This window comes from Rhipicephalus microplus, unplaced genomic scaffold (genome assembly GCF_043290135.1).
Source record: "Rhipicephalus microplus isolate Deutch F79 unplaced genomic scaffold, USDA_Rmic scaffold_13, whole genome shotgun sequence".
Classification (NCBI taxonomy): domain Eukaryota; kingdom Metazoa; phylum Arthropoda; class Arachnida; order Ixodida; family Ixodidae; genus Rhipicephalus; species Rhipicephalus microplus.
Window position 1 is genome coordinate 14,786,632 of NW_027464586.1, and position 7,418 is coordinate 14,794,049.

Sequence of the window (7,418 nt, forward strand, 5' to 3'; positions counted from 1 at the left end):
TCCTGCTCACGGCTGGTTATTTTTTCACTCACATTTATTTCTTTGTATTTACATCCCATTTGTTCTGATGATTTCCCTTGTACATTCCTAGGCATTACTGTATATATATATATATATATATATATATATATATATATATATATATATATATATATATATATATACATACATATATAAATATATATATATATATATATATATATATATATATATATATATATATAAGGGAAAGAAGTGTATACCTAAGGGCTCGTTTTTCCGTGTTTTTAACACAATAATAATGAGATATAACAGACAGTAATGCCAAGGAATGTACAGGGGAAGTTATTAACATTAATGGAATGTAAATAAGAAGAAAGAAAAGTGGATGAAAAAATTACCAACTGTAAGCAGGAATCGAACCTACGACCTTCGAATTACGCGTTCGATGCTCTAACCACTGAGCTATTACAGCGGCACTCCCTCCATCCACTTTTTTGGGTTTATCTGTGAATTTAGAAGTAGGAGCGACAGTCAGCGCCATCTATAAGCCAAACAACGAGTGTGAAAACACTCTTATGCGCATGTTTGGCGTCACGTAGCACGTGAACTTATTATGAGCGGGCAGCTGATTAATTGTCCCTCTTATACAACCTAAACACACCAAGTCTGCCAGTACGAGACCCTCGTTCAATGAAATAAGGGAAAGAAGTGTATACCTAAGGGCTCGTTTTTCCGTGTTTTTAACACAATAATAATGAGATATAACAGACAGTAATGCCAAGGAATGTACAGGGGAAGTTATTAACATTAATGGAATGTAAATAAGAAGAAAGAAAAGTGGATGAAAAAATTACCAACTGTAAGCAGGAATCGAACCTACGACCTTCGAATTACGCGTTCGATGCTCTAACCACTGAGCTATTACAGCGGCACTCCCTCCATCCACTTTTTTGGGTTTATCTGTGAATTTAGAAGTAGGAGCGACAGTCAGCGCCATCTATAAGCCAAACAACGAGTGTGAAAACACTCTTATGCGCATGTTTGGCGTCACGTAGCACGTGAACTTATTATGAGCGGGCAGCTGATTAATTGTCCCTCTTATACAACCTAAACACACCAAGTCTGCCAGTACGAGACCCTCGTTCAATGAAATAAGGGAAAGAAGTGTATACCTAAGGGCTCGTTTTTCCGTGTTTTTAACACAATAATAATGAGATATAACAGGCAGTAATGCCAAGGAATGTACAGGGGAAGTTATTAACATTAATGGAATGTAAATAAGAAGAAAGAAAAGTGGATGAAAAAATTACCAACTGTAAGCAGGAATCGAACCTACGACCTTCGAATTACGCGTTCGATGCTCTAACCACTGAGCTATTACAGCGGCACTCCCTCCATCCACTTTTTTGGGTTTATCTGTGAATTTAGAAGTAGGAGCGACAGTCAGCGCCATCTATAAGCCAAACAACGAGTGTGAAAACACTCTTATGCGCATGTTTGGCGTCACGTAGCACGTGAACTTATTATGAGCGGGCAGCTGATTAATTGTCCCTCTTATACAACCTAAACACACCAAGTCTGCCAGTACGAGACCCTCGTTCAATGAAATAAGGGAAAGAAGTGTATACCTAAGGGCTCGTTTTTCCGTGTTTTTAACACAATAATAATGAGATATAACAGACAGTAATGCCAAGGAATGTACAGGGGAAGTTATTAACATTAATGGAATGTAAATAAGAAGAAAGAAAAGTGGATGAAAAAATTACCAACTGTAAGCAGGAATCGAACCTACGACCTTCGAATTACGCGTTCGATGCTCTAACCACTGAGCTATTACAGCGGCACTCCCTCCATCCACTTTTTTGGGTTTATCTGTGAATTTAGAAGTAGGAGCGACAGTCAGCGCCATCTATAAGCCAAACAACGAGTGTGAAAACACTCTTATGCGCATGTTTGGCGTCACGTAGCACGTGAACTTATTATGAGCGGGCAGCTGATTAATTGTCCCTCTTATACAACCTAAACACACCAAGTCTGCCAGTACGAGACCCTCGTTCAATGAAATAAGGGAAAGAAGTGTATACCTAAGGGCTCGTTTTTCCGTGTTTTTAACACAATAATAATGAGATATAACAGACAGTAATGCCAAGGAATGTACAGGGGAAGTTATTAACATTAATGGAATGTAAATAAGAAGAAAGAAAAGTGGATGAAAAAATTACCAACTGTAAGCAGGAATCGAACCTACGACCTTCGAATTACGCGTTCGATGCTCTAACCACTGAGCTATTACAGCGGCACTCCCTCCATCCACTTTTTTGGGTTTATCTGTGAATTTAGAAGTAGGAGCGACAGTCAGCGCCATCTATAAGCCAAACAACGAGTGTGAAAACACTCTTATGCGCATGTTTGGCGTCACGTAGCACGTGAACTTATTATGAGCGGGCAGCTGATTAATTGTCCCTCTTATACAACCTAAACACACCAAGTCTGCCAGTACGAGACCCTCGTTCAATGAAATAAGGGAAAGAAGTGTATACCTAAGGGCTCGTTTTTCCGTGTTTTTAACACAATAATAATGAGATATATATATATATATATATATATATATATATATATTGTGAGCTGATACAGTTCATGATCCGCCAAGAAGAGCTGCAGCTCTAGGCCACCTCGGCATCTTGTGAGCTCCGCATGACGCCTTCTGCAGGCAGTCTCCACAACATTGTGAGGGAGGAACCAGCGTCCATGACGTGTGAGCTAGTTCCGAGCTCGCATACCATTCCAAAACCGACGTACGCTCAGGTGGTTGCAGCGTCACCTTCTCAGCAATCACCACAGTATGGGTCAACTATGCAGCCTTCACTAAATGTCCTCGCCCCGAGAGCAACGCCTAGTTCTTTTCAAGCCTGGCGTCCATCTAGACCAATTTGCTATTATTGCGAATACGCGGCCACATCTCACGGTTTTGTCGTCGACGTCAACAAGACGAAAGGCGTGGCTATGGTGACTTCGAGAGGGAGGAGTTTGCCCCTGCTCCACAACATCGCCACTCATATCAACTGTACCAACGCCGCTCACCCTCTCCACAACACTTCGATGTAGCCAGTACCTTCTGTCACCTATGCGCCGTCGCTTCCTGTCACCTATGCGCCGTTCCTCGTCACCACTTCGTCCGGCTACCACAGCGTCTGATCATCGCCCGGAAAACTAAACTGTACAGCTTCAGGAGAGAAAGCTGCATTTTGCGGACTGCATCGAACTCCTCCGGAACGCCCCTCAAATGTACTTTCAGTGTGTGTTGAGGGTATATCGACTGAAACCTTCGTGGACACAGATGCATTGCTCTCAGTTATTAGTGTGGACTTGTGCTTCCGTTTGCGCAAAGTGAAGACACCGTATTATGGCCCTCCAGTTTGCTGTGCAATGCGGTTTTTGTTCAGCCTACTGGTGTTTGCACAGCACGAGTTTTTATTGAGGGCATCCTTCACCATATACAGTTCATCATTGTGTCATCCTGTACCAATGCGCTCATTTTAGGATGGGACTTTCTCTCCTCAGCTTCACCCGTGATGTCTTGCCGTCAGAGGGTCAATCGCATGTCAGATACTGCGCTTTCGTCTGATAACTATGCCCATAGCCAGCGTTTTGTCACCGCTGATGACTGTTTTATTCCTCCAGCTAATGAGCATATTCTGACCCTGACATCAGATAAGATCGGTATTGGTGATGTGATCATAGCACCGTATGGACGCTACATCTCTGGTGGACTTACCATTGCTCCTAGCCTGGTGCGCTTTCGTGATGGCAGAGCATTAGTTACGGCAGTTAACCCTACTTCACTGCCTGTTGCACTGCCCCTGGGCACCATTGTGGTTTGCTTCACAGATACCGAACCACTTTCTCTGGTGCCCCTTCACCCAGACTCGCCATCTTTCTCTACGAATACTGATGACGATGCTACGACGACTGCTTTAACAGCCACAATAAATCCCGATCTCACGTCAGCGCATTGGTAGGCTTCAAAAACAGAGAGCTTCATTTGATGTATCTTCCAGGCTTCTGGGTCTCACTTCTGTCGCCGTGCATCGAATTGAAACGGAAGGCAATACAATCGTACGCCGCCGCCCATATCGAGTGTGATCCGCAGAGCGGAAAATCATCGAGGACAACGTTGCTGATATGCTCAAACGAGATCTTATCCGGCCTTCGTCCAGCTCGTGGTCATCACCTGTAGTGCTAGTCCGAAAGAAGGATGGTTCGGTGCGATTCTGCCTCGATTATCGAGCACTTAATAAGATCACGCGTAAAGACGTCTACGCAATGCCACGAGTCGACAACGCACCTGACTCTCTGCAAGGCGCTGAATTTTTTCTCCAGCCTCAATTTACGGTCTGGCTATTGGCAAATACCTATGCACGAAGGGGACAAAAAAACTGCCTTTGCAACACTAGATGGGCTGTACTAATTCAATGTCATGCCATTCGGTTTATGTTACGCTCCTGCCACGTTTGAACGCATGATGGACACAGTTCTACGCGGCCTAAAGTGTAAAACATGTCTCTGTTATGTAGATGACATCGTCATTTTCTTATCTTCTTTTTGTCAGCATCTTGATCGTTTTGACGAAGTTTTGACGTGTATTTCTAATGCTGGACTTCAGCTTAACACGAAAAAATGCCATTTCGCCAAGAAGAACATCAAGGTGTTGGGCCACCTTGTCAGCAAAGATGGCCTTCATCCGTTTCCTGACAAGCTTGCTGCCGTGGTACGCTTCCCTCGGCCAGAAAATCAGAAACACCTGCGAAGTTTCCTGGGCCTGGCATCTTACTTTCGTCGCTTCATTAGTCATTTTGCTGCCATCGCGTCGCCACTGCACAAGCTGCTCACATCCGTATCAACTTTCGCTTGGAACGACGACTGCGAGCATGCCTTTCAAGCCCTCAAGAATGCTTTAACGTCCGACCCTGTTCTGTGCAATTTCGACCAGAACGCACCTGCATGTCTGCACACCGACGTGAGTGGCCATGGCTATGGTGCAGTTCTTCTACAGCGGGATGCCACTTCACGGGAAAGAGTTATAGCATATGCTAGTCATGCTTTTACGGCTGCTGAACAGAACTACTTCGTAACTGAGCAGGAGTGCCTTGCTGTCATATGGGGCATACAAAAATTTCGACCGTATCTTTACGGACGCAACATCACGGTTATTACGGACCACCACGGTTTGTACTGGCTCTCGACACTGAGAAACTTGTCTAGTCGCCTCGGTCGTTGGGTGCTCCACCTACAAGAATACGATTTCGACGTCATCTATAAGTCTGGCAAAAGACACCAAGATGCAGATGCTCTCTCTTGCTGCCCCCTTCCGCTTTCATCATCAAGTACGTCAGCTTATTGCTCGTCTGGTGGGAAAGGCACTGCGTCACCCCTCACATTATCACACCTTGCGGTTGTCGACACGCCGGCTTCAAATCGCTACACCTAGTTCGCCACACGCCAGCGTGATCATCCATATTGCAATCGCATTATCCAACGCCGAAATGGCGTATTACCTACTCCTAATGCTAGATTGCGCCGACAACTACGGCAATTTAAGCTCGATAACAATGTGCTCTATCGTTATGTGTACACTACTGATAGACACCGCTGGGTTCCAGTACTTCCACGTTCTCTACGTTATCAAGTCCTCGAAGCCTTTCACGACGACCCATGTGCAGGCCACTTGGGATTTCACAAAACACAAAGCCGCATCAGAAACCGTTTCTTCTGGCCAGGCACCTCTACCTTTGTGGCCAAGTACGTTGCATCTTGCCATCTGTGTCAACGGCGGAAGCGACCAACTTCGTCTCCTGCTGGCCTTCTGCAACCTATCCCGTGTCTCGAGACACCATTTGCCATCGCTGGCATAGACCTACTCAGACCTCTCCCTATCACGCTAGCAGGTAATCGCTGGATTGTGACTGCTGTCGACCACCTGACACGGTACGCAGAGACTGCTGCGCTACGCAAAAGTTCTGCTTCAGACGTCGCCAACTTCTTTCTCAACGCCATTGTATTGCGTCACAGTGCAACTCGCGTCCTCCTGAGGGATCGCGGTAAGACGTTCCTGTCCACCATATTCGAAACCCTGCTCGAAACCTGTGGCAGAGTACAAAAAACGACGTCAGCCTACCATCTCCAAACTAATGGGCTGACAGAGAGAATTCATCGGACACTAACAGACATGCTGTCAATGTACATCGCACCAAACAACTACAACTGGAATAGAATTTTGCCTTTTGTGACGTTTGCCCTTAACGTCACTGTTCAAAGAACTACTGGCTACTCGCCTTTCTACCTCATTTACGGCCGTTCACCGACATTCACCATCAACGTCTCTTTCCTAAATGTGCCAACCGACGCCTCGGTAACCGTATCAGAGCAGTTCATCATAAGACTCGAAGCATGCCGACAACGGGCTCACCTTTATACAGAAGCAAATCAGCAAGATCGCAAGCAACGCTACGACAGCTCTCATCGCGACGTCTCTTTCAGTCCGGGGGATGAAGTGTTGCTTTGGACGCCCATTCGTACTCCAGGATTGTGTGACAAGTTTCAGTCACGCTTTATTGGACCATATACAATCAATGAACAAACGTCCCCAGTGAACTATCGTGTCACTCCCACCGACCTCTCCAGATCGTCGCTGTCGTGGTTCGGAGATTGTCCACGTATCGCGTCTGAAGCCATTCGTTCGACGTTCTGTGTCCATCTAAGACGCGTCCGGGCTGGCCGATTACGCGTGGGGGGAAAATAAGTGTGAGCATTATTCATACGCGTCATCTTATATGTACATACTCATCCTCATCAGTCTGACCTTTGTTTTGGGGCAGAGGCTCGGCAAGACAAAGAAGTGTCTTGCAGCCAAAAACGTTGACTCTTAATATATATATTACCGGAGCATAGTGGCGCCAGCTCTGGGCTAGCGTGAACGAAGACGTTGACGTCTGTGTGGCTCGTGCTCGCTGCGTTCCTGCCTGAACCAGCTTGTTGCGGCTAACGCTTCTTGAATAACAACAAGCATACGTGAACTCTCTTGCTGCATTCGGTGGAAACGTGCTGGGTACCGTCGTGGAGCTCCGCAGTCGTAAGCTACCTTCTGATTCCGCAATGACCGAGCGCGTCGATCCCCCATGAGCCTCTTCCTCGTCGCCACCTTTCATGTGCCCTGGTGTACTTCATCTGCGTGACCCACCATTGTACAGTGGCACTGAAGATCGTGATGTCGAGGACTGGCTGGCAGAGTACGAGCAAGCCAGTGTGATTAACATGTGGGATGACCTTGCGAAGCTGACTCACGTCATCTTCTACCTGGCAGATTTGGCCAACCTATGGTTCACTAAACACCAAGCTGGCTACCTCACCTGGTCAATTTTCAAAAAGACCGTGACCTC

General features: G+C 46.0%; 5 non-coding genes across 5 annotated transcripts; all 5 read right to left on the reverse strand.

The window, feature by feature from the left end:
- Nucleotides 1-381: 381 nt before the first annotated feature.
- Nucleotides 382-454, reverse strand: TRNAT-CGU (transfer RNA threonine (anticodon CGU)). Its single transcript has one exon. It is a non-coding gene; the product is annotated as a tRNA-Thr (tRNA).
- Nucleotides 455-837: 383 nt separating this feature from the next.
- On the reverse strand, nt 838-910 carry TRNAT-CGU (transfer RNA threonine (anticodon CGU)). The gene has a single exon. It is a non-coding gene; the product is annotated as a tRNA-Thr (tRNA).
- Nucleotides 911-1,293: 383 nt separating this feature from the next.
- On the reverse strand, nt 1,294-1,366 carry TRNAT-CGU (transfer RNA threonine (anticodon CGU)). Its single transcript has one exon. It is a non-coding gene; the product is annotated as a tRNA-Thr (tRNA).
- Nucleotides 1,367-1,749: 383 nt separating this feature from the next.
- Nucleotides 1,750-1,822, reverse strand: TRNAT-CGU (transfer RNA threonine (anticodon CGU)). Its single transcript has one exon. It is a non-coding gene; the product is annotated as a tRNA-Thr (tRNA).
- Nucleotides 1,823-2,205: 383 nt separating this feature from the next.
- On the reverse strand, nt 2,206-2,278 carry TRNAT-CGU (transfer RNA threonine (anticodon CGU)). The gene has a single exon. It is a non-coding gene; the product is annotated as a tRNA-Thr (tRNA).
- Nucleotides 2,279-7,418: the final 5,140 nt, after the last annotated feature.